At 37.4% G+C, this 20,246-nt stretch overlaps 5 non-coding genes and 61 pseudogenes across 5 annotated transcripts; all 66 read right to left on the bottom strand.

Annotated features, from left to right (window-relative positions):
- Positions 1 to 607: 607 nt before the first annotated feature.
- Positions 608 to 726, bottom strand: LOC148441990 (5S ribosomal RNA; annotated as a pseudogene).
- Positions 727 to 1,312: 586 nt separating this feature from the next.
- LOC148441989 (5S ribosomal RNA) lies at positions 1,313 to 1,432 on the bottom strand (annotated as a pseudogene).
- Positions 1,433 to 1,784: 352 nt separating this feature from the next.
- On the bottom strand, positions 1,785 to 1,903 carry LOC148441988 (5S ribosomal RNA; annotated as a pseudogene).
- Positions 1,904 to 2,019: 116 nt separating this feature from the next.
- LOC148441987 (5S ribosomal RNA) lies at positions 2,020 to 2,138 on the bottom strand (annotated as a pseudogene).
- A 116-nt stretch (positions 2,139 to 2,254) lies between these two features.
- LOC148441986 (5S ribosomal RNA) lies at positions 2,255 to 2,373 on the bottom strand (annotated as a pseudogene).
- Positions 2,374 to 2,489: 116 nt separating this feature from the next.
- On the bottom strand, positions 2,490 to 2,608 carry LOC148441985 (5S ribosomal RNA; annotated as a pseudogene).
- Positions 2,609 to 2,723: 115 nt separating this feature from the next.
- On the bottom strand, positions 2,724 to 2,842 carry LOC148441984 (5S ribosomal RNA; annotated as a pseudogene).
- Positions 2,843 to 2,958: 116 nt separating this feature from the next.
- LOC148441983 (5S ribosomal RNA) lies at positions 2,959 to 3,077 on the bottom strand (annotated as a pseudogene).
- Positions 3,078 to 3,193: 116 nt separating this feature from the next.
- Positions 3,194 to 3,312, bottom strand: LOC148441982 (5S ribosomal RNA; annotated as a pseudogene).
- Positions 3,313 to 3,659: 347 nt separating this feature from the next.
- LOC148441981 (5S ribosomal RNA) lies at positions 3,660 to 3,778 on the bottom strand (annotated as a pseudogene).
- Positions 3,779 to 3,895: 117 nt separating this feature from the next.
- On the bottom strand, positions 3,896 to 4,014 carry LOC148441980 (5S ribosomal RNA; annotated as a pseudogene).
- Positions 4,015 to 4,365: 351 nt separating this feature from the next.
- Positions 4,366 to 4,484, bottom strand: LOC148441979 (5S ribosomal RNA; annotated as a pseudogene).
- A 116-nt stretch (positions 4,485 to 4,600) lies between these two features.
- Positions 4,601 to 4,719, bottom strand: LOC148441978 (5S ribosomal RNA; annotated as a pseudogene).
- A 351-nt stretch (positions 4,720 to 5,070) lies between these two features.
- Positions 5,071 to 5,189, bottom strand: LOC148441977 (5S ribosomal RNA). Its single transcript, XR_015876076.1, has one exon. It is a non-coding gene; the product is annotated as a 5S ribosomal RNA (ribosomal RNA).
- A 116-nt stretch (positions 5,190 to 5,305) lies between these two features.
- On the bottom strand, positions 5,306 to 5,424 carry LOC148441976 (5S ribosomal RNA; annotated as a pseudogene).
- Positions 5,425 to 5,539: 115 nt separating this feature from the next.
- Positions 5,540 to 5,658, bottom strand: LOC148441975 (5S ribosomal RNA; annotated as a pseudogene).
- A 116-nt stretch (positions 5,659 to 5,774) lies between these two features.
- On the bottom strand, positions 5,775 to 5,893 carry LOC148441974 (5S ribosomal RNA; annotated as a pseudogene).
- Positions 5,894 to 6,009: 116 nt separating this feature from the next.
- Positions 6,010 to 6,128, bottom strand: LOC148441973 (5S ribosomal RNA; annotated as a pseudogene).
- A 116-nt stretch (positions 6,129 to 6,244) lies between these two features.
- LOC148441972 (5S ribosomal RNA) lies at positions 6,245 to 6,363 on the bottom strand (annotated as a pseudogene).
- A 115-nt stretch (positions 6,364 to 6,478) lies between these two features.
- LOC148441971 (5S ribosomal RNA) lies at positions 6,479 to 6,597 on the bottom strand (annotated as a pseudogene).
- Positions 6,598 to 6,713: 116 nt separating this feature from the next.
- LOC148441970 (5S ribosomal RNA) lies at positions 6,714 to 6,832 on the bottom strand (annotated as a pseudogene).
- A 116-nt stretch (positions 6,833 to 6,948) lies between these two features.
- LOC148441969 (5S ribosomal RNA) lies at positions 6,949 to 7,067 on the bottom strand (annotated as a pseudogene).
- Positions 7,068 to 7,414: 347 nt separating this feature from the next.
- On the bottom strand, positions 7,415 to 7,533 carry LOC148441968 (5S ribosomal RNA; annotated as a pseudogene).
- Positions 7,534 to 7,650: 117 nt separating this feature from the next.
- On the bottom strand, positions 7,651 to 7,769 carry LOC148441967 (5S ribosomal RNA; annotated as a pseudogene).
- A 351-nt stretch (positions 7,770 to 8,120) lies between these two features.
- On the bottom strand, positions 8,121 to 8,239 carry LOC148441966 (5S ribosomal RNA; annotated as a pseudogene).
- Positions 8,240 to 8,355: 116 nt separating this feature from the next.
- Positions 8,356 to 8,474, bottom strand: LOC148441965 (5S ribosomal RNA; annotated as a pseudogene).
- Positions 8,475 to 8,825: 351 nt separating this feature from the next.
- Positions 8,826 to 8,944, bottom strand: LOC148441964 (5S ribosomal RNA). Its single transcript, XR_015876075.1, has one exon. It is a non-coding gene; the product is annotated as a 5S ribosomal RNA (ribosomal RNA).
- A 116-nt stretch (positions 8,945 to 9,060) lies between these two features.
- LOC148441963 (5S ribosomal RNA) lies at positions 9,061 to 9,179 on the bottom strand (annotated as a pseudogene).
- Positions 9,180 to 9,294: 115 nt separating this feature from the next.
- LOC148441962 (5S ribosomal RNA) lies at positions 9,295 to 9,413 on the bottom strand (annotated as a pseudogene).
- A 116-nt stretch (positions 9,414 to 9,529) lies between these two features.
- LOC148441961 (5S ribosomal RNA) lies at positions 9,530 to 9,648 on the bottom strand (annotated as a pseudogene).
- A 116-nt stretch (positions 9,649 to 9,764) lies between these two features.
- Positions 9,765 to 9,883, bottom strand: LOC148441960 (5S ribosomal RNA; annotated as a pseudogene).
- Positions 9,884 to 9,999: 116 nt separating this feature from the next.
- On the bottom strand, positions 10,000 to 10,118 carry LOC148441959 (5S ribosomal RNA; annotated as a pseudogene).
- A 115-nt stretch (positions 10,119 to 10,233) lies between these two features.
- On the bottom strand, positions 10,234 to 10,352 carry LOC148441958 (5S ribosomal RNA; annotated as a pseudogene).
- Positions 10,353 to 10,468: 116 nt separating this feature from the next.
- LOC148441957 (5S ribosomal RNA) lies at positions 10,469 to 10,587 on the bottom strand (annotated as a pseudogene).
- Positions 10,588 to 10,703: 116 nt separating this feature from the next.
- Positions 10,704 to 10,822, bottom strand: LOC148441956 (5S ribosomal RNA; annotated as a pseudogene).
- A 347-nt stretch (positions 10,823 to 11,169) lies between these two features.
- Positions 11,170 to 11,288, bottom strand: LOC148441955 (5S ribosomal RNA; annotated as a pseudogene).
- A 117-nt stretch (positions 11,289 to 11,405) lies between these two features.
- LOC148441954 (5S ribosomal RNA) lies at positions 11,406 to 11,524 on the bottom strand (annotated as a pseudogene).
- Positions 11,525 to 11,875: 351 nt separating this feature from the next.
- LOC148441953 (5S ribosomal RNA) lies at positions 11,876 to 11,994 on the bottom strand (annotated as a pseudogene).
- Positions 11,995 to 12,110: 116 nt separating this feature from the next.
- Positions 12,111 to 12,229, bottom strand: LOC148441952 (5S ribosomal RNA; annotated as a pseudogene).
- Positions 12,230 to 12,580: 351 nt separating this feature from the next.
- On the bottom strand, positions 12,581 to 12,699 carry LOC148441951 (5S ribosomal RNA). The gene has a single exon (XR_015876074.1). It is a non-coding gene; the product is annotated as a 5S ribosomal RNA (ribosomal RNA).
- A 116-nt stretch (positions 12,700 to 12,815) lies between these two features.
- Positions 12,816 to 12,934, bottom strand: LOC148441950 (5S ribosomal RNA; annotated as a pseudogene).
- Positions 12,935 to 13,049: 115 nt separating this feature from the next.
- LOC148441949 (5S ribosomal RNA) lies at positions 13,050 to 13,168 on the bottom strand (annotated as a pseudogene).
- A 116-nt stretch (positions 13,169 to 13,284) lies between these two features.
- LOC148441948 (5S ribosomal RNA) lies at positions 13,285 to 13,403 on the bottom strand (annotated as a pseudogene).
- Positions 13,404 to 13,519: 116 nt separating this feature from the next.
- LOC148441947 (5S ribosomal RNA) lies at positions 13,520 to 13,638 on the bottom strand (annotated as a pseudogene).
- Positions 13,639 to 13,754: 116 nt separating this feature from the next.
- On the bottom strand, positions 13,755 to 13,873 carry LOC148441946 (5S ribosomal RNA; annotated as a pseudogene).
- A 115-nt stretch (positions 13,874 to 13,988) lies between these two features.
- Positions 13,989 to 14,107, bottom strand: LOC148441945 (5S ribosomal RNA; annotated as a pseudogene).
- A 116-nt stretch (positions 14,108 to 14,223) lies between these two features.
- On the bottom strand, positions 14,224 to 14,342 carry LOC148441944 (5S ribosomal RNA; annotated as a pseudogene).
- A 116-nt stretch (positions 14,343 to 14,458) lies between these two features.
- LOC148441943 (5S ribosomal RNA) lies at positions 14,459 to 14,577 on the bottom strand (annotated as a pseudogene).
- Positions 14,578 to 14,923: 346 nt separating this feature from the next.
- Positions 14,924 to 15,042, bottom strand: LOC148441942 (5S ribosomal RNA; annotated as a pseudogene).
- A 587-nt stretch (positions 15,043 to 15,629) lies between these two features.
- On the bottom strand, positions 15,630 to 15,748 carry LOC148441941 (5S ribosomal RNA; annotated as a pseudogene).
- Positions 15,749 to 15,864: 116 nt separating this feature from the next.
- LOC148441940 (5S ribosomal RNA) lies at positions 15,865 to 15,983 on the bottom strand (annotated as a pseudogene).
- Positions 15,984 to 16,334: 351 nt separating this feature from the next.
- On the bottom strand, positions 16,335 to 16,453 carry LOC148441939 (5S ribosomal RNA). The gene has a single exon (XR_015876072.1). It is a non-coding gene; the product is annotated as a 5S ribosomal RNA (ribosomal RNA).
- A 116-nt stretch (positions 16,454 to 16,569) lies between these two features.
- Positions 16,570 to 16,688, bottom strand: LOC148441938 (5S ribosomal RNA; annotated as a pseudogene).
- A 115-nt stretch (positions 16,689 to 16,803) lies between these two features.
- Positions 16,804 to 16,922, bottom strand: LOC148441937 (5S ribosomal RNA; annotated as a pseudogene).
- Positions 16,923 to 17,038: 116 nt separating this feature from the next.
- On the bottom strand, positions 17,039 to 17,157 carry LOC148441936 (5S ribosomal RNA; annotated as a pseudogene).
- A 116-nt stretch (positions 17,158 to 17,273) lies between these two features.
- Positions 17,274 to 17,392, bottom strand: LOC148441935 (5S ribosomal RNA; annotated as a pseudogene).
- Positions 17,393 to 17,509: 117 nt separating this feature from the next.
- On the bottom strand, positions 17,510 to 17,628 carry LOC148441934 (5S ribosomal RNA; annotated as a pseudogene).
- Positions 17,629 to 17,739: 111 nt separating this feature from the next.
- On the bottom strand, positions 17,740 to 17,858 carry LOC148441933 (5S ribosomal RNA; annotated as a pseudogene).
- Positions 17,859 to 17,975: 117 nt separating this feature from the next.
- Positions 17,976 to 18,094, bottom strand: LOC148441932 (5S ribosomal RNA; annotated as a pseudogene).
- Positions 18,095 to 18,445: 351 nt separating this feature from the next.
- On the bottom strand, positions 18,446 to 18,564 carry LOC148441931 (5S ribosomal RNA). The gene has a single exon (XR_015876128.1). It is a non-coding gene; the product is annotated as a 5S ribosomal RNA (ribosomal RNA).
- A 116-nt stretch (positions 18,565 to 18,680) lies between these two features.
- On the bottom strand, positions 18,681 to 18,799 carry LOC148441930 (5S ribosomal RNA; annotated as a pseudogene).
- A 350-nt stretch (positions 18,800 to 19,149) lies between these two features.
- On the bottom strand, positions 19,150 to 19,268 carry LOC148441929 (5S ribosomal RNA; annotated as a pseudogene).
- A 116-nt stretch (positions 19,269 to 19,384) lies between these two features.
- On the bottom strand, positions 19,385 to 19,503 carry LOC148441928 (5S ribosomal RNA; annotated as a pseudogene).
- Positions 19,504 to 19,619: 116 nt separating this feature from the next.
- Positions 19,620 to 19,738, bottom strand: LOC148441927 (5S ribosomal RNA; annotated as a pseudogene).
- Positions 19,739 to 19,853: 115 nt separating this feature from the next.
- Positions 19,854 to 19,972, bottom strand: LOC148441926 (5S ribosomal RNA; annotated as a pseudogene).
- Positions 19,973 to 20,088: 116 nt separating this feature from the next.
- Positions 20,089 to 20,207, bottom strand: LOC148441925 (5S ribosomal RNA; annotated as a pseudogene).
- Positions 20,208 to 20,246: the final 39 nt, after the last annotated feature.

Genomic DNA, 20,246 nt, shown 5'->3' with positions numbered 1-20,246 from the left:
TCCAGTGTGGTTTGGCTGTAGGTGCTCAAAAACATTAACTTTAGACCTCTTTTACTTCTTTACTCAAGTAAATTCATTGATAAGTTGAAAAAAATTACAAGTAAAATGTAATAGAAAAGAATCTTATGGCAGTATAAAATTACCTACAGAACCTGGGATTCCTAGGTAGTCACCCATCCAAGTAGAAACCAGTCCCAACACTGCATAGCTTCCAAGATCAGACGAGATTGGGCATGTCAGTGTGGTTTGGCTGTAGGTGCTCAAAAACATTAACTTTAGACCTGTATACTTCTTAACTCAAGTAAATTCATTGATAAGTTGAAAAAATTAAATGTAAAATGTAATAGAAAGAATGCTATGGCAGTATAAAATTACCTACTGCACCTGGTTTTCCCAGGGTGGTCTCCCATCCAAGTACGGACCACGCCCAACACTGCATAGCTTCCAAGATAAGACGAGATTGGGCATGTGCCAGTGTGGATTGGCTGTAGGTGGTCAAAAACATAACTTTAGACCTCCATTACTTCTTAACTCAAGTAAATTCATTGATAAGTTGAAAAAATTAATGTAAAATGTAATAGAAAAGAATGTTATGGCTATATAAAATTACCTACAGCACCTGGTATTCCCAGGTGGTCTCCCATCCAAGTACTAACCAGGCCCAACACTGCATAGCTTCCAAGATCTGACGAGATTGGGCATGTCCAGTGAGGTTTGGCTGTAGATGCCCAAAAACATTAACTTTAGACCTCTTTTACTTCTTAACTCAAGAAAATTCATTGATAAGTTGAAAAAATGAAATGTAAAATGTAATAGAATAGAATGTTTTGGGTGTCTAAAAATTACCTACAGCAACTGGTATTCCCAGGTGGTCTCCATCCAAGTACAAACGAGGCCCAACACTGCAACAGCTTCCAAGATCGGTCGAGATTGGGCATGTCCAGTGTGGTTTGGCTGTAGGTGCTCAAAAGAATTACATTTAGACCTCTATTACTTCTTAACTCAAGTAAATTCATTGATAAGTTTGAAAAATTAAATGTAAAATGTAATAGAAAAGAATGTTATGGCAGTATAAAATTACCTACAGCTCCTGGTATTCCAGGTGGTCTCCCATGCAAGTAAGGACCACGCCAACACTGCAAAGCTTCCATGATAAGACGAGATTGGGCATGTCCAGTGTGGATTGGCTGTAGGTGGTCAAAAACATTAACTTTAGACCTCTATTACTTCTTAACTCAAGTAAATTCATTGATAAGTTGAAAAAATTAAATGTAAAATGTAATAGAAAAGAATGTTATGGCAGTATAAAAATTACCTACAGCACCTGGTATTCCCAGGTGGTCTCCCATCCAAGTACTAACCAGGCCCATACACTGCATAGCTTCCAAGATCAGACGAGATTGGGCATGTCCAGTGTGGTTTGGCTGTAGGTGCTCAAGAGACATTAACTTTAGACCTCTATTACTTCTTACTCAAGTAAATTCATTGATAGTTGAAAAAATTAAATGTAAAATGTAATAGAAAAGAATGTTATGGCAGTATAAAAATTACCTACAGTACCTGGTAATCCCTGGGGGTCTCCCATACAAGTACTAACCATGGCCCAACACTGCATAGCTTCCAAGTTCAGACGAGATTGGGCATGTCCAGTGTGGTTTTGGCAGTAGGTGCTCAAAAACATTAACTTTAGACCTCTTTTACTTCTTAACTCAAGTAAATTCAATGATAAGTTGAAAAATGAAATGTAAAATGTAATAGAAAAGAATGTTATGGAAGTATAAAACTACCTACAGAACCTGGGATTCCTAGGTAGTCTCCCATCCAAGTACAAACCAGTCCCAACACTGCATAGCTTCCAAGATCAGACGAGATTGGGCATGTCCAGTGTGGTTTGGCTGTAGGTGCTCAAAAGTATTAACTTAGACCTCTATTACTTCTTAACTCAATGTAAATTCATTGATAAGTTGAAAAAATTAAATGTAAAATGTAATAGAAAAGACGGTTATGGCAGTATAAAATTACCTACAGCACCTGGGATTCCTAGGTAGTCTCCCATCCAAGTACTAACCAATCCCAACACTGCATAGCTTCCAAGATCAGATGAGATTGGGCATGTCCAGTGTGGTTTGGCTGTAGGTGCTCAAAAATATTAACTTTTAACGTCTTGTTACTTCTTTACTCAAGTAAATTCATTGATAATTTGAAAAAATTAAATGTAAATGAAATAGAAAAGACTGTTATGTCAGTATAAAATTACCTATAGCACCTGGTATTCCTAGGTGGTCTCCCATCCAAGTACTAACCAGGCCCTACACTGCATAGCTTCCAAGATCCGATGAGATTGGGCATGTCCAGTGTGGTTTGGCTGTAGGTGCTCAAAGACATTAACTTTAGACCTCTATTACTTCTTAACTCAAGTAAATTCATTGATAAGTTGAAAAAATTAAATGTAAAATGTAATAGAAAAGAATGTTATGGCAGTATAAAATTACCTACAGTACCTGGTAATCCCTGGAGGTCTCCCATACAAGTACTAACCAGGCCCAACACTGCATAGCTTCCAAGTTCAGACGAGATTGGGCATGTCCAGTGTGGTTTGGCAGTAGGTGCTCAAAAACATTAACTTTAGACCTCTTTTACTTCTTAACTCAAGTAAATTCAATGATAAGTTGAAAAATGAAATGTAAAATGTAATAGAAAAGACGGTTATGGAAGTATAAAATTACCTGCAGAACCTGGGATTCCTAGGTAGTCTCCCATCCAAGTACAAACCAGTCCCAACACTGCATAGCTTCCAAGATCAGACGAGATTGGGCATGTCCAGTGTGGTTTGTCTGCAGGTGCTCAAAAGCATTAACTTTAGACCTCTATTACTTCTTAACTCAAGTAAATTCATTGATAAGTTGAAAAAATTAAATGTAAAATGTAATAGAAAAGACGGTTATGGCAGTATAAAATTACCTACAGCACCTGGGATTCCTAGGTAGTCTCCCATCCAAGTACTAACCAGTCCCAACACTGCATAGCTTCCAAGATCAGATGAGATTGGGCATGTCCAGTGTGGTTTGGCTGTAGGTGCTCAAAAATATTAACTTTTAACGTCTTTTACTTCTTTACTCAAGTAAATTCATTGATAATTTGAAAAAATTAAATGTAAAATGAAATAGAAAAGACTGTTATGTCAGTATAAAATTACCTATAGCACCTGGTATTCCTAGGTGGTCTCCCATCCAAGTTCTAACCAGGCCCTACACTGCATAGCTTCCAAGATCCGATGAGATTGGACATGTCCAGTGTGGTTTGGCTGTAGTTTCTCAAAAATATTAACTTTAGACCTTTATTACTTCTTAACTCAAGTAAATTCAATGATAAGTGGAAAAAAATAAAATGTAAAATGTAATAGAAAAGAATGTTATGGCAGTATAGAATTACCTACAGCACTTGGTATTCCCAGGTGGATTCCCATCCAAGTACTAACCATGCACAACACTGCATAGCTTCCAAGATCAGACGACATTGGCCATGTCCTGTGTGGTTTGGCTATAGGTGCTGAAAAATATTAACTTTAGACCTCTATTACTTCTTAACTCAAGGAAATTCATTGATAAGTTGAAAAAATTAAATGTAAAATGTAATAGACTGTTATGGCAGTATAAAATTACCTACAGCACCTGGGATTCCTAGGTGGTCTCCCATCCAAGTACTAACCAGGCCCAACACTGCATAGCTTCCAAGATCAGATGAGATTGGGCATGTCCAGTGTGGTTTGGCTGTAGGTGCTCAAAAACATTAACTTTAGACCTCTTTTACTTCTTTACTCAAGTAAATTCATTGATAAGTTGAAAAAAATTACATGTAAAATGTAATAGAAAAGAATCTTATGGCAGTATAAAATTACCTACAGAACCTGGGATTCCTAGGTAGTCTCCCATCCAAGTAGAAACCAGTCCCAACACTGCATAGCTTCCAAGATCAGACGAGATTGGGCATGTCCAGTGTGGTTTGGCTGTAGGTGCTCAAAAACATTAACTTTAGACCTGTATTACTTCTTAACTCAAGTAAATTCATTGATAAGTTGAAAAAATTAAATGTAAAATGTAATAGAAAAGAATGCTATGGCAGTATAAAATTACCTACTGCACCTGGTTTTCCCAGGTGGTCTCCCATCCAAGTACGGACCACGCCCAACACTGCATAGCTTCCAAGATAAGACGAGATTGGGCATGTGCAGTGTGGATTGGCTGTAGGTGGTCAAAAACATTAACTTTAGACCTCCATTACTTCTTAACTCAAGTAAATTCATTGATAAGTTGAAAAAATTAAATGTAAAATGTAATAGAAAAGAATGTTATGGCTATATAAAATTACCTACAGCACCTGGTATTCCCAGGTGGTCTCCCATCCAAGTACTAACCAGGCCCAACACTGCATAGCTTCCAAGATCTGACGAGATTGGGCATGTCCAGTGAGGTTTGGCTGTAGATGCCCAAAAACATTAACTTTAGACCTCTTTTACTTCTTAACTCAAGAAAATTCATTGATAAGTTGAAAAAATGAAATGTAAAATGTAATAGAATAGAATGTTTTGGGTGTCTAAAATTACCTACAGCAACTGGTATTCCCAGGTGGTCTCCCATCCAAGTACAAACGAGGCCCAACACTGCACAGCTTCCAAGATCGGTCGAGATTGGGCATGTCCAGTGTGGTTTGGCTGTAGGTGCTCAAAAGAATTACATTTAGACCTCTATTACTTCTTAACTCAAGTAAATTCATTGATAAGTTGAAAAAATTAAATGTAAAATGTAATAGAAAAGAATGTTATGGCAGTATAAAATTACCTACAGCTCCTGGTATTCCCAGGTGGTCTCCCATGCAAGTAAGGACCACTCCCAACACTGCATAGCTTCCATGATAAGACGAGATTGGGCATGTCCAGTGTGGATTGGCTGTAGGTGGTCAAAAACATTAACTTTAGACCTCTATTACTTCTTAACTCAAGTAAATTCATTGATAAGTTGAAAAAATTAAATGTAAAATGTAATAGAAAAGAATGTTATGGCAGTATAAAATTACCTACAGCACCTGGTATTCCCAGGTGGTCTCCCATCCAAGTACTAACCAGGCCCAACACTGCATAGCTTCCAAGATCAGACGAGATTGGGCATGTCCAGTGTGGTTTGGCTGTAGGTGCTCAAAGACATTAACTTTAGACCTCTATTACTTCTTAACTCAAGTAAATTCATTGATAAGTTGAAAAAATTAAATGTAAAATGTAATAGAAAAGAATGTTATGGCAGTATAAAATTACCTACAGTACCTGGTAATCCCTGGTGGTCTCCCATACAAGTACTAACCAGGCCCAACACTGCATAGCTTCCAAGTTCAGACGAGATTGTGCATGTCCAGTGTGGTTTGGCAGTAGGTGCTCAAAAACATTAACTTTAGACCTCTTTTACTTCTTAACTCAAGTAAATTCAATGATAAGTTGAAAAATGAAATGTAAAATGTAATAGAAAAGAATGTTATGGAAGTATAAAACTACCTACAGAACCTGGGATTCCTAGGTAGTCTCCCATCCAAGTACAAACCAGTCCCAACACTGCATAGCTTCCAAGATCAGACGAGATTGGGCATGTCCAGTGTGGTTTGGCTGTAGGTGCTCAAAAGTATTAACTTTAGACCTCTATTACTTCTTAACTCAAGTAAATTCATTGATAAGTTGAAAAAATTAAATGTAAAATGTAATAGAAAAGACGGTTATGGCAGTATAAAATTACCTACAGCACCTGGGATTCCTAGGTAGTCTCCCATCCAAGTACTAACCAATCCCAACACTGCATAGCTTCCAAGATCAGATGAGATTGGGCATGTCCAGTGTGGTTTGGCTGTAGGTGCTCAAAAATATTAACTTTTAACGTCTTTTACTTCTTTACTCAAGTAAATTCATTGATAATTTGAAAAAATTAAATGTAAAATGAAATAGAAAAGACTGTTATGTCAGTATAAAATTACCTATAGCACCTGGTATTCCTAGGTGGTCTCCCATCCAAGTACTAACCAGGCCCTACACTGCATAGCTTCCAAGATCCGATGAGATTGGGCATGTCCAGTGTGGTTTGGCTGTAGGTGCTCAAAGACATTAACTTTAGACCTCTATTACTTCTTAACTCAAGTAAATTCATTGATAAGTTGAAAAAATTAAATGTAAAATGTAATAGAAAAGAATGTTATGGCAGTATAAAATTACCTACAGTACCTGGTAATCCCTGGAGGTCTCCCATACAAGTACTAACCAGGCCCAACACTGCATAGCTTCCAAGTTCAGACGAGATTGGGCATGTCCAGTGTGGTTTGGCAGTAGGTGCTCAAAAACATTAACTTTAGACCTCTTTTACTTCTTAACTCAAGTAAATTCAATGATAAGTTGAAAAATGAAATGTAAAATGTAATAGAAAAGACGGTTATGGAAGTATAAAATTACCTGCAGAACCTGGGATTCCTAGGTAGTCTCCCATCCAAGTACAAACCAGTCCCAACACTGCATAGCTTCCAAGATCAGACGAGATTGGGCATGTCCAGTGTGGTTTGTCTGCAGGTGCTCAAAAGCATTAACTTTAGACCTCTATTACTTCTTAACTCAAGTAAATTCATTGATAAGTTGAAAAAATTAAATGTAAAATGTAATAGAAAAGACGGTTATGGCAGTATAAAATTACCTACAGCACCTGGGATTCCTAGGTAGTCTCCCATCCAAGTACTAACCAGTCCCAACACTGCATAGCTTCCAAGATCAGATGAGATTGGGCATGTCCAGTGTGGTTTGGCTGTAGGTGCTCAAAAATATTAACTTTTAACGTCTTTTACTTCTTTACTCAAGTAAATTCATTGATAATTTGAAAAAATTAAATGTAAAATGAAATAGAAAAGACTGTTATGTCAGTATAAAATTACCTATAGCACCTGGTATTCCTAGGTGGTCTCCCATCCAAGTTCTAACCAGGCCCTACACTGCATAGCTTCCAAGATCCGATGAGATTGGACATGTCCAGTGTGGTTTGGCTGTAGTTTCTCAAAAATATTAACTTTAGACCTTTATTACTTCTTAACTCAAGTAAATTCAATGATAAGTGGAAAAAAATAAAATGTAAAATGTAATAGAAAAGAATGTTATGGCAGTATAGAATTACCTACAGCACTTGGTATTCCCAGGTGGATTCCCATCCAAGTACTAACCATGCACAACACTGCATAGCTTCCAAGATCAGACGACATTGGCCATGTCCTGTGTGGTTTGGCTATAGGTGCTGAAAAATATTAACTTTAGACCTCTATTACTTCTTAACTCAAGGAAATTCATTGATAAGTTGAAAAAATTAAATGTAAAATGTAATAGACTGTTATGGCAGTATAAAATTACCTACAGCACCTGGGATTCCTAGGTGGTCTCCCATCCAAGTACTAACCAGGCCCAACACTGCATAGCTTCCAAGATCAGATGAGATTGGGCATGTCCAGTGTGGTTTGGCTGTAGGTGCTCAAAAACATTAACTTTAGACCTCTTTTACTTCTTTACTCAAGTAAATTCATTGATAAGTTGAAAAAAATTACATGTAAAATGTAATAGAAAAGAATCTTATGGCAGTATAAAATTACCTACAGAACCTGGGATTCCTAGGTAGTCTCCCATCCAAGTAGAAACCAGTCCCAACACTGCATAGCTTCCAAGATCAGACGAGATTGGGCATGTCCAGTGTGGTTTGGCTGTAGGTGCTCAAAAACATTAACTTTAGACCTGTATTACTTCTTAACTCAAGTAAATTCATTGATAAGTTGAAAAAATTAAATGTAAAATGTAATAGAAAAGAATGCTATGGCAGTATAAAATTACCTACTGCACCTGGTTTTCCCAGGTGGTCTCCCATCCAAGTACGGACCACGCCCAACACTGCATAGCTTCCAAGATAAGACGAGATTGGGCATGTGCAGTGTGGATTGGCTGTAGGTGGTCAAAAACATTAACTTTAGACCTCCATTACTTCTTAACTCAAGTAAATTCATTGATAAGTTGAAAAAATTAAATGTAAAATGTAATAGAAAAGAATGTTATGGCTATATAAAATTACCTACAGCACCTGGTATTCCCAGGTGGTCTCCCATCCAAGTACTAACCAGGCCCAACACTGCATAGCTTCCAAGATCTGACGAGATTGGGCATGTCCAGTGAGGTTTGGCTGTAGATGCCCAAAAACATTAACTTTAGACCTCTTTTACTTCTTAACTCAAGAAAATTCATTGATAAGTTGAAAAAATGAAATGTAAAATGTAATAGAATAGAATGTTTTGGGTGTCTAAAATTACCTACAGCAACTGGTATTCCCAGGTGGTCTCCCATCCAAGTACAAACGAGGCCCAACACTGCACAGCTTCCAAGATCGGTCGAGATTGGGCATGTCCAGTGTGGTTTGGCTGTAGGTGCTCAAAAGAATTACATTTAGACCTCTATTACTTCTTAACTCAAGTAAATTCATTGATAAGTTGAAAAAATTAAATGTAAAATGTAATAGAAAAGAATGTTATGGCAGTATAAAATTACCTACAGCTCCTGGTATTCCCAGGTGGTCTCCCATGCAAGTAAGGACCACGCCCAACACTGCATAGCTTCCATGATAAGACGAGATTGGGCATGTCCAGTGTGGATTGGCTGTAGGTGGTCAAAAACATTAACTTTAGACCTCTATTACTTCTTAACTCAAGTAAATTCATTGATAAGTTGAAAAAATTAAATGTAAAATGTAATAGAAAAGAATGTTATGGCAGTATAAAATTACCTACAGCACCTGGTATTCCCAGGTGGTCTCCCATCCAAGTACTAACCAGGCCCAACACTGCATAGCTTCCAAGATCAGACGAGATTGGGCATGTCCAGTGTGGTTTGGCTGTAGGTGCTCAAAGACATTAACTTTAGACCTCTATTACTTCTTAACTCAAGTAAATTCATTGATAAGTTGAAAAAATTAAATGTAAAATGTAATAGAAAAGAATGTTATGGCAGTATAAAATTACCTACAGTACCTGGTAATCCCTGGTGGTCTCCCATACAAGTACTAACCAGGCCCAACACTGCATAGCTTCCAAGTTCAGACGAGATTGGGCATGTCCAGTGTGGTTTGGCAGTAGGTGCTCAAAAACATTAACTTTAGACCTCTTTTACTTCTTAACTCAAGTAAATTCAATGATAAGTTGAAAAATGAAATGTAAAATGTAATAGAAAAGAATGTTATGGAAGTATAAAACTACCTACAGAACCTGGGATTCCTAGGTAGTCTCCCATCCAAGTACAAACCAGTCCCAACACTGCATAGCTTCCAAGATCAGACGAGATTGGGCATGTCCAGTGTGGTTTGGCTGTAGGTGCTCAAAAGTATTAACTTTAGACCTCTATTACTTCTTAACTCAAGTAAATTCATTGATAAGTTGAAAAAATTAAATGTAAAATGTAATAGAAAAGACGGTTATGGCAGTATAAAATTACCTACAGCACCTGGGATTCCTAGGTAGTCTCCCATCCAAGTACTAACCAATCCCAACACTGCATAGCTTCCAAGATCAGATGAGATTGGGCATGTCCAGTGTGGTTTGGCTGTAGGTGCTCAAAAATATTAACTTTTAACGTCTTTTACTTCTTTACTCAAGTAAATTCATTGATAATTTGAAAAAATTAAATGTAAAATGAAATAGAAAAGACTGTTATGTCAGTATAAAATTACCTATAGCACCTGGTATTCCTAGGTGGTCTCCCATCCAAGTACTAACCAGGCCCTACACTGCATAGCTTCCAAGATCCGATGAGATTGGGCATGTCCAGTGTGGTTTGGCTGTAGGTGCTCAAAGACATTAACTTTAGACCTCTATTACTTCTTAACTCAAGTAAATTCATTGATAAGTTGAAAAAATTAAATGTAAAATGTAATAGAAAAGAATGTTATGGCAGTATAAAATTACCTACAGTACCTGGTAATCCCTGGAGGTCTCCCATACAAGTACTAACCAGGCCCAACACTGCATAGCTTCCAAGTTCAGACGAGATTGGGCATGTCCAGTGTGGTTTGGCAGTAGGTGCTCAAAAACATTAACTTTAGACCTCTTTTACTTCTTAACTCAAGTAAATTCAATGATAAGTTGAAAAATGAAATGTAAAATGTAATAGAAAAGACGGTTATGGAAGTATAAAATTACCTGCAGAACCTGGGATTCCTAGGTAGTCTCCCATCCAAGTACAAACCAGTCCCAACACTGCATAGCTTCCAAGATCAGACGAGATTGGGCATGTCCAGTGTGGTTTGTCTGCAGGTGCTCAAAAGCATTAACTTTAGACCTCTATTACTTCTTAACTCAAGTAAATTCATTGATAAGTTGAAAAAATTAAATGTAAAATGTAATAGAAAAGACGGTTATGGCAGTATAAAATTACCTACAGCACCTGGGATTCCTAGGTAGTCTCCCATCCAAGTACTAACCAGTCCCAACACTGCATAGCTTCCAAGATCAGATGAGATTGGGCATGTCCAGTGTGGTTTGGCTGTAGGTGCTCAAAAATATTAACTTTTAACGTCTTTTACTTCTTTACTCAAGTAAATTCATTGATAATTTGAAAAAATTAAATGTAAAATGAAATAGAAAAGACTGTTATGTCAGTATAAAATTACCTATAGCACCTGGTATTCCTAGGTGGTCTCCCATCCAAGTTCTAACCAGGCCCTACACTGCATAGCTTCCAAGATCCGATGAGATTGGACATGTCCAGTGTGGTTTGGCTGTAGTTTCTCAAAAATATTAACTTTAGACCTTTATTACTTCTTAACTCAAGTAAATTCAATGATAAGTGGAAAAAAAAAAAATGTAAAATGTAATAGAAAAGAATGTTATGGCAGTATAGAATTACCTACAGCACTTGGTATTCCCAGGTGGATTCCCATCCAAGTACTAACCATGCACAACACTGCATAGCTTCCAAGATCAGACGACATTGGCCATGTCCTGTGTGGTTTGGCTATAGGTGCTGAAAAATATTAACTTTAGACCTCTATTACTTCTTAACTCAAGGAAATTCATTGATAAGTTGAAAAAATTAAATGTAAAATGTAATAGACTGTTATGGCAGTATAAAATTACCTACAGCACCTGGGATTCCTAGGTGGTCTCCCATCCAAGTACTAACCAGGCCCAACACTGCATAGCTTCCAAGATCAGATGAGATTGGGCATGTCCAGTGTGGTTTGGCTGTAGGTGCTCAAAAACATTAACTTTAGACCTCTTTTACTTCTTTACTCAAGTAAATTCATTGATAAGTTGAAAAAAATTACATGTAAAATGTAATAGAAAAGAATCTTATGGCAGTATAAAATTACCTACAGAACCTGGGATTCCTAGGTAGTCTCCCATCCAAGTAGAAACCAGTCCCAACACTGCATAGCTTCCAAGATCAGACGAGATTGGGCATGTCCAGTGTGGTTTGGCTGTAGGTGCTCAAAAACATTAACTTTAGACCTGTATTACTTCTTAACTCAAGTAAATTCATTGATAAGTTGAAAAAATTAAATGTAAAATGTAATAGAAAAGAATGCTATGGCAGTATAAAATTACCTACTGCACCTGGTTTTCCCAGGTGGTCTCCCATCCAAGTACGGACCACGCCCAACACTGCATAGCTTCCAAGATAAGACGAGATTGGGCATGTGCAGTGTGGATTGGCTGTAGGTGGTCAAAAACATTAACTTTAGACCTCCATTACTTCTTAACTCAAGTAAATTCATTGATAAGTTGAAAAAATTAAATGTAAAATGTAATAGAAAAGAATGTTATGGCTATATAAAATTACCTACAGCACCTGGTATTCCCAGGTGGTCTCCCATCCAAGTACTAACCAGGCCCAACACTGCATAGCTTCCAAGATCTGACGAGATTGGGCATGTCCAGTGAGGTTTGGCTGTAGATGCCCAAAAACATTAACTTTAGACCTCTTTTACTTCTTAACTCAAGAAAATTCATTGATAAGTTGAAAAAATGAAATGTAAAATGTAATAGAATAGAATGTTTTGGGTGTCTAAAATTACCTACAGCAACTGGTATTCCCAGGTGGTCTCCCATCCAAGTACAAACGAGGCCCAACACTGCACAGCTTCCAAGATCGGTCGAGATTGGGCATGTCCAGTGTGGTTTGGCTGTAGGTGCTCAAAAGAATTACATTTAGACCTCTATTACTTCTTAACTCAAGTAAATTCATTGATAAGTTGAAAAAATTAAATGTAAAATGTAATAGAAAAGAATGTTATGGCAGTATAAAATTACCTACAGCTCCTGGTATTCCCAGGTGGTCTCCCATGCAAGTAAGGACCACGCCCAACACTGCATAGCTTCCATGATAAGACGAGATTGGGCATGTCCAGTGTGGATTGGCTGTAGGTGGTCAAAAACATTAACTTTAGACCTCTATTACTTCTTAACTCAAGTAAATTCATTGATAAGTTGAAAAAATTAAATGTAAAATGTAATAGAAAAGAATGTTATGGCAGTATAAAATTACCTACAGCACCTGGTATTCCCAGGTGGTCTCCCATCCAAGTACTAACCAGGCCCAACACTGCATAGCTTCCAAGATCAGACGAGATTGGGCATGTCCAGTGTGGTTTGGCTGTAGGTGCTCAAAGACATTAACTTTAGACCTCTATTACTTCTTAACTCAAGTAAATTCATTGATAAGTTGAAAAAATTAAATGTAAAATGTAATAGAAAAGAATGTTATGGCAGTATAAAATTACCTACAGTACCTGGTAATCCCTGGTGGTCTCCCATACAAGTACTAACCAGGCCCAACACTGCATAGCTTCCAAGTTCAGACGAGATTGGGCATGTCCAGTGTGGTTTGGCAGTAGGTGCTCAAAAACATTAACTTTAGACCTCTTTTACTTCTTAACTCAAGTAAATTCAATGATAAGTTGAAAAATGAAATGTAAAATGTAATAGAAAAGAATGTTATGGAAGTATAAAACTACCTACAGAACCTGGGATTCCTAGGTAGTCTCCCATCCAAGTACAAACCAGTCCCAACACTGCATAGCTTCCAAGATCAGACGAGATTGGGCATGTCCAGTGTGGTTTGGCTGTAGGTGCTCAAAAGTATTAACTTTAGACCTCTATTACTTCTTAACTCAAGTAAATTCATTGATAAGTTGAAAAAATTAAATGTAAAATGTAATAGAAAAGACGGTTATGGCAGTATAAAATTACCTACAGCACCTGGGATTCCTAGGTAGTCTCCCATCCAAGTACTAACCAATCCCAACACTGCATAGCTTCCAAGATCAGATGAGATTGGGCATGTCCAGTGTGGTTTGGCTGTAGGTGCTCAAAAATATTAACTTTTAACGTCTTTTACTTCTTTACTCAAGTAAATTCATTGATAATTTGAAAAAATTAAATGTAAAATGAAATAGAAAAGACTGTTATGTCAGTATAAAATTACCTATAGCACCTGGTATTCCTAGGTGGTCTCCCATCCAAGTACTAACCAGGCCCTACACTGCATAGCTTCCAAGATCCGATGAGATTGGGCATGTCCAGTGTGGTTTGGCTGTAGGTGCTCAAAGACATTAACTTTAGACCTCTATTACTTCTTAACTCAAGTAAATTCATTGATAAGTTGAAAAAATTAAATGTAAAATGTAATAGAAAAGAATGTTATGGCAGTATAAAATTACCTACAGTACCTGGTAATCCCTGGAGGTCTCCCATACAAGTACTAACCAGGCCCAACACTGCATAGCTTCCAAGTTCAGACGAGATTGGGCATGTCCAGTGTGGTTTGGCAGTAGGTGCTCAAAAACATTAACTTTAGACCTCTTTTACTTCTTAACTCAAGTAAATTCAATGATAAGTTGAAAAATGAAATGTAAAATGTAATAGAAAAGACGGTTATGGAAGTATAAAATTACCTGCAGAACCTGGGATTCCTAGGTAGTCTCCCATCCAAGTACAAACCAGTCCCAACACTGCATAGCTTCCAAGATAAGACGAGATTGGGCATGTCCAGTGTGGTTTGTCTGCAGGTGCTCAAAAGCATTAACTTTAGACCTCTATTACTTCTTAACTCAAGTAAATTCATTGATAAGTTGAAAAAATTAAATGTAAAATGTAATAGAAAAGACGGTTATGGCAGTATAAAATTACCTACAGCACCTGGGATTCCTAGGTAGTCTCCCATCCAAGTACTAACCAGTCCCAACACTGCATAGCTTCCAAGATCAGATGAGATTGGGCATGTCCAGTGTGGTTTGGCTGTAGGTGCTCAAAAATATTAACTTTTAACGTCTTTTACTTCTTTACTCAAGTAAATTCATTGATAATTTGAAAAAATTAAATGTAAAATGAAATAGAAAAGACTGTTATGTCAGTATAAAATTACCTATAGCACCTGGTATTCCTAGGTGGTCTCCCATCCAAGTTCTAACCAGGCCCTACACTGCATAGCTTCCAAGATCCGATGAGATTGGACATGTCCAGTGTGGTTTGGCTGTAGTTTCTCAAAAATATTAACTTTAGACCTTTATTACTTCTTAACTCAAGTAAATTCAATGATAAGTGGAAAAAAAAAAATGTAAAATGTAATAGAAAAGAATGTTATGGCAGTATAGAATTACCTACAGCACTTGGTATTCCCAGGTGGATTCCCATCCAAGTACTAACCATGCACAACACTGCATAGCTTCCAAGATCAGACGACATTGGCCATGTCCTGTGTGGTTTGGCTATAGGTGCTGAAAAATATTAACTTTAGACCTCTATTACTTCTTAACTCAAGGAAATTCATTGATAAGTTGAAAAAATTAAATGTAAAATGTAATAGACTGTTATGGCAGTATAAAATTACCTACAGCACCTGGGATTCCTAGGTGGTCTCCCATCCAAGTACTAACCAGGCCCAACACTGCATAGCTTCCAAGATCAGATGAGATTGGGCATGTCCAGTGTGGTTTGGCTGTAGGTGCTCAAAAACATTAACTTTAGACCTCTTTTACTTCTTTACTCAAGTAAATTCATTGATAAGTTGAAAAAAATTACATGTAAAATGTAATAGAAAAGAATCTTATGGCAGTATAAAATTACCTACAGAACCTGGGATTCCTAGGTAGTCTCCAATCCAAGTAGAAACCAGTCCCAACACTGCATAGCTTCCAAGATCAGACGAGATTGGGCATGTCCAGTGTGGTTTGGCTGTAGGTGCTCAAAAACATTAACTTTAGACCTGTATTACTTCTTAACTCAAGTAAATTCATTGATAAGTTGAAAAAATTAAATGTAAAATGTAATAGAAAAGAATGCTATGGCAGTATAAAATTACCTACTGCACCTGGTTTTCCCAGGTGGTCTCCCATCCAAGTACGGACCACGCCCAACACTGCATAGCTTCCAAGATAAGACGAGATTGGGCATGTGCAGTGTGGATTGGCTGTAGGTGGTCAAAAACATTAACTTTAGACCTCCATTACTTCTTAACTCAAGTAAATTCATTGATAAGTTGAAAAAATTAAATGTAAAATGTAATAGAAAAGAATGTTATGGCTATATAAAATTACCTACAGCACCTGGTATTCCCAGGTGGTCTCCCATCCAAGTACTAACCAGGCCCAACACTGCATAGCTTCCAAGATCTGACGAGATTGGGCATGTCCAGTGAGGTTTGGCTGTAGATGCCCAAAAACATTAACTTTAGACCTCTTTTACTTCTTAACTCAAGAAAATTCATTGATAAGTTGAAAAAATGAAATGTAAAATGTAATAGAATAGAATGTTTTGGGTGTCTAAAATTACCTACAGCAACTGGTATTCCCAGGTGGTCTCCCATCCAAGTACAAACGAGGCCCAACACTGCACAGCTTCCAAGATCGGTCGAGATTGGGCATGTCCAGTGTGGTTTGGCTGTAGGTGCTCAAAAGAATTACATTTAGACCTCTATTACTTCTTAACTCAAGTAAATTCATTGATAAGTTGAAAAAATTAAATGTAAAATGTAATAGAAAAGAATGTTATGGCAGTATAAAATTACCTACAGCTCCTGGTATTCCCAGGTGGTCTCCCATGCAAGTAAGGACCACGCCCAACACTGCATAGCTTCCATGATAAGACGAGATTGGGCATGTCCAGTGTGGATTGGCTGTAGGTGGTCAAAAACATTAACTTTAGACCTCTATTACTTCTTAACTCAAGTAAATTCATTGATAAGTTGAAAAAATTAAATGTAAAATGTAATAGAAAAGAATGTTATGGCAGTATAAAATTACCTACAGCACCTGGTATTCCCAGGTGGTCTCCCATCCAAGTACTAACCAGGCCCAACACTGCATAGCTTCCAAGATCAGACGAGATTGGGCATGTCCAGTGTGGTTTGGCTGTAGGTGCTCAAAGACATTAACTTTAGACCTCTATTACTTCTTAACTCAAGTAAATTCATTGATAAGTTGAAAAAATTAAATTTAAAATGTAATAGAAAAGAATGTTATGGCAGTATAAAATTACCTACAGTACCTGGTAATCCCTGGTGGTCTCCCATACAAGTACTAACCAGGCCCAACACTGCATAGCTTCCAAGTTCAGACGAGATTGGGCATGTCCAGTGTGGTTTGGCAGTAGGTGCTCAAAAACATTAACTTTAGACCTCTTTTACTTCTTAACTCAAGTAAATTCAATGATAAGTTGAAAAATGAAATGTAAAATGTAATAGAAAAGAATGTTATGGAAGTATAAAACTACCTACAGAACCTGGGATTCCTATGTAGTCTCCCATCCAAGTACAAACCAGTCCCAACACTGCATAGCTTCCAAGATCAGACGAGATTGGGCATGTCCAGTGTGGTTTGGCTGTAGGTGCTCAAAAGTATTAACTTTAGACCTCTATTACTTCTTAACTCAAGTAAATTCATTGATAAGTTGAAAAAATTAAATGTAAAATGTAATAGAAAAGACGGTTATGGCAGTATAAAATTACCTACAGCACCTGGGATTCCTAGGTAGTCTCCCATCCAAGTACTAACCAATCCCAACACTGCATAGCTTCCAAGATCAGATGAGATTGGGCATGTCCAGTGTGGTTTGGCTGTAGGTGCTCAAAAATATTAACTTTTAACGTCTTTTACTTCTTTACTCAAGTAAATTCATTGATAATTTGAAAAAATTAAATGTAAAATGAAATAGAAAAGACTGTTATGTCAGTATAAAATTACCTATAGCACCTGGTATTCCTAGGTGGTCTCCCATCCAAGTACTAACCAGGCCCTACACTGCATAGCTTCCAAGATCCGATGAGATTGGACATGTCCAGTGTGGTTTGGCTGTAGTTTCTCAAAAATATTAACTTTAGACCTTTATTACTTCTTAACTCAAGTAAATTCAATGATAAGTGGAAAAAAATAAAATGTAAAATGTAATAGAAAAGAATGTTATGGCAGTATAGAATTACCTACAGCACTTGGTATTCCCAGGTGGATTCCCATCCAAGTACTAACCATGCCCAACACTGCATAGCTTCCAAGATCAGACGACATTGGCCATGTCCTGTGTGGTTTGGCTATAGGTGCTGAAAAATATTAACTTTAGACCTCTATTACTTCTTAACTCAAGGAAATTCATTGATAAGTTGAAAAAATTAAATGTAAAATGTAATAGACTGTTATGGCAGTATAAAATTACCTACAGCACTTGGGATTCCTAGGTGGTCTCCCATCCAAGTACTAACCAGGCCCAACACTGCATAGCTTCCAAGATCAGATGAGATTGGGCATGTCCAGTGTGGTTTGGCTGTAGGTGCTCAAAAACATTAACTTTAGACCTCTTTTACTTCTTTACTCAAGTAAATTCATTGATAAGTTGAAAAAAATTACATGTAAAATGTAATAGAAAAGAATCTTATGGCAGTATAAAATTACCTACAGAACCTGGGATTCCTAGGTAGTCTCCCATCCAAGTAGAAACCAGTCCCAACACTGCATAGCTTCCAAGATCAGACGAGATTGGGCATGTCCAGTGTGGTTTGGCTGTAGGTGCTCAAAAACATTAACTTTAGACCTGTATTACTTCTTAACTCAAGTAAATTCATTGATAAGTTGAAAAAAATTAATTTAAAATGTAATAGAAAAGAATGCTATGGCAGTATAAAATTACCTACTGCACCTGGTTTTCCCAGGTGGTCTCCCATCCAAGTACGGACCACGCCCAACACTGCATAGCTTCCAAGATAAGACGAGATTGGGCATGTCCAGTGTGGATTGGCTGGAGGTGGTCAAAAACATTAACTTTAGACCTCCATTACTTCTTAACTCAAGTAAATTCATTGATAAGTTGAAAAAATTAAATGTAAAATGTAATAGAAAAGAATGTTATGGCTATATAAAATTACCTACAGCACCTGGTATTCCCAGGTGGTCTCCCATCCAAGTACTAACCAGGCCCAACACTGCATAGCTTCCAAGATCTGACGAGATTGGGCATGTCCAGTGAGGTTTGGCTGTAGGTGCCCAAAAACATTAACTTTAGACCTCTTTTACTTCTTAACTCAAGAAAATTCATTGATAAGTTGAAAAAATGAAATGTAAAATGTAATAGAAAAGAATGTTATGGCAGTATAAAATTACCTACAGCTCCCGGTATTCCCATGTGGTCTCCCATCCAAGTACTAACCAGGCCCAACACTGCATAGCTTCCAAGATCAGACGAGATTGGGCATGTCCACTGTGGTTTGGCTGTAGGTGCTCAAAGGCGTTAAATTTAGACCGCTTTTACTTCTTAACACAAGTAAATTCATTGATAAGTTGAAAAAATTAAATGTAAAATGTAATAGAAAAGAATGTTATGGCAGTATAAAATTTCCTACTGCACCTGGTTTTCCCAGGTGGTCTCCCATCCAAATACTGACCATGCCCAACACTGCATAGCTACCAAGATAAGACGAGATGGGGCATGTCCAGTGTGGATTGGCTGTAGGTGCTCAAAAGTAATAACTTTAGACCTCTTTTACTGCTTAACTCAAGTAAATTCAATGATAAGTTGAAAAATTAAATGTAAAATGTAATAGAAAAGAATGTTATGGCAGTATAAAATTACCTACATCTCCTGGTATTCCCAGGTGGTCTCCCATCCAAGTACTAACCAGGCCCAAAACTGCATAGCTTCCAAGATCAGACGAGATTGGGCATGTCCAGTGTGGTTTGGCTGTAGATGCTCAAAAACATTAACTTTAGACCTCTATTACTTCTTAACTCAAGTAAATTCATTGATAAGTTGAAAAAATTAAATTTAAAATGTAATAGAAAAGAATGTTATGGCTGCATAAAATTACTTACAGCACCTGGTATTCCCAGGTGGTCTCCCATCCAAGTACTAACCAGGCCCAACACTGCATCGCTTCCAAGATCAGACGAGATTGGGCATGTCCAGTGTGGTTTGGCTGTAGGTGCTCAAAAACATTAACTTTAGACCTCTATTACTTCTTAACTCAAGTAAATTCATTGATAAGTTGAAAAAATTAAATGTAAAATGTAATAGAAAAGAATGTTATGGCAGTATAAAATTACCTACAGTACCTGGTAATCCCTGGTGGTCTCCCATACAAGTACTAACCAGGCCCAACACTGCATAGCTTCCAAGTTCAGACGAGATTGGGCATGTCCAGTGTGGTTTGGCAGTAGGTGCTCAAAAACATTAACTTTAGACCTCTTTTACTTCTTAACTCAACTAAATTCAATGATAAGTTGAAAAATGAAATGTAAAATGTAATAGAAAAGAATGTTATGGAAGTATAAAATTACCTACAGAACCTGGGATTCCTAGGTAGTCTCCCATCCAAGCACAAACCAGTCCCAACACTGCATAGCTTCCAAGATCAGACGAGATTGGGCATGTCCAGTGTGGTTTGGCTGTAGGTGCTCAAAAGCATTAACTTTAGACCTCTATTACTTCTTAACTCAAGTAAATTCATTGATAAGTTGAAAAAATTAAATGTAAAATGTAATAGAAAAGACGGTTATGGCAGTATAAAATTACCTACAGCACCTGGGATTCCTAGGTAGTCTCCAATCCAAGTACTAACCAGTCCCAACACTGCATAGCTTCCAAGATCAGATGAGATTGGGCATGTCCAGTGTGGTTTGGCTGTAGGTGCTCAAAAATATTAACTTTTATCGTCTTTTACTTCTTTA

This window comes from Taudactylus pleione, unplaced genomic scaffold (assembly GCF_031769625.1).
Source record: "Taudactylus pleione unplaced genomic scaffold, aTauple2 ptg001666l, whole genome shotgun sequence".
Lineage (NCBI taxonomy): Eukaryota > Metazoa > Chordata > Amphibia > Anura > Myobatrachidae > Taudactylus > Taudactylus pleione.
Note: the sequence above shows the minus strand (reverse complement) of the source record. Positions and strands in the feature narration are given on the sequence as shown.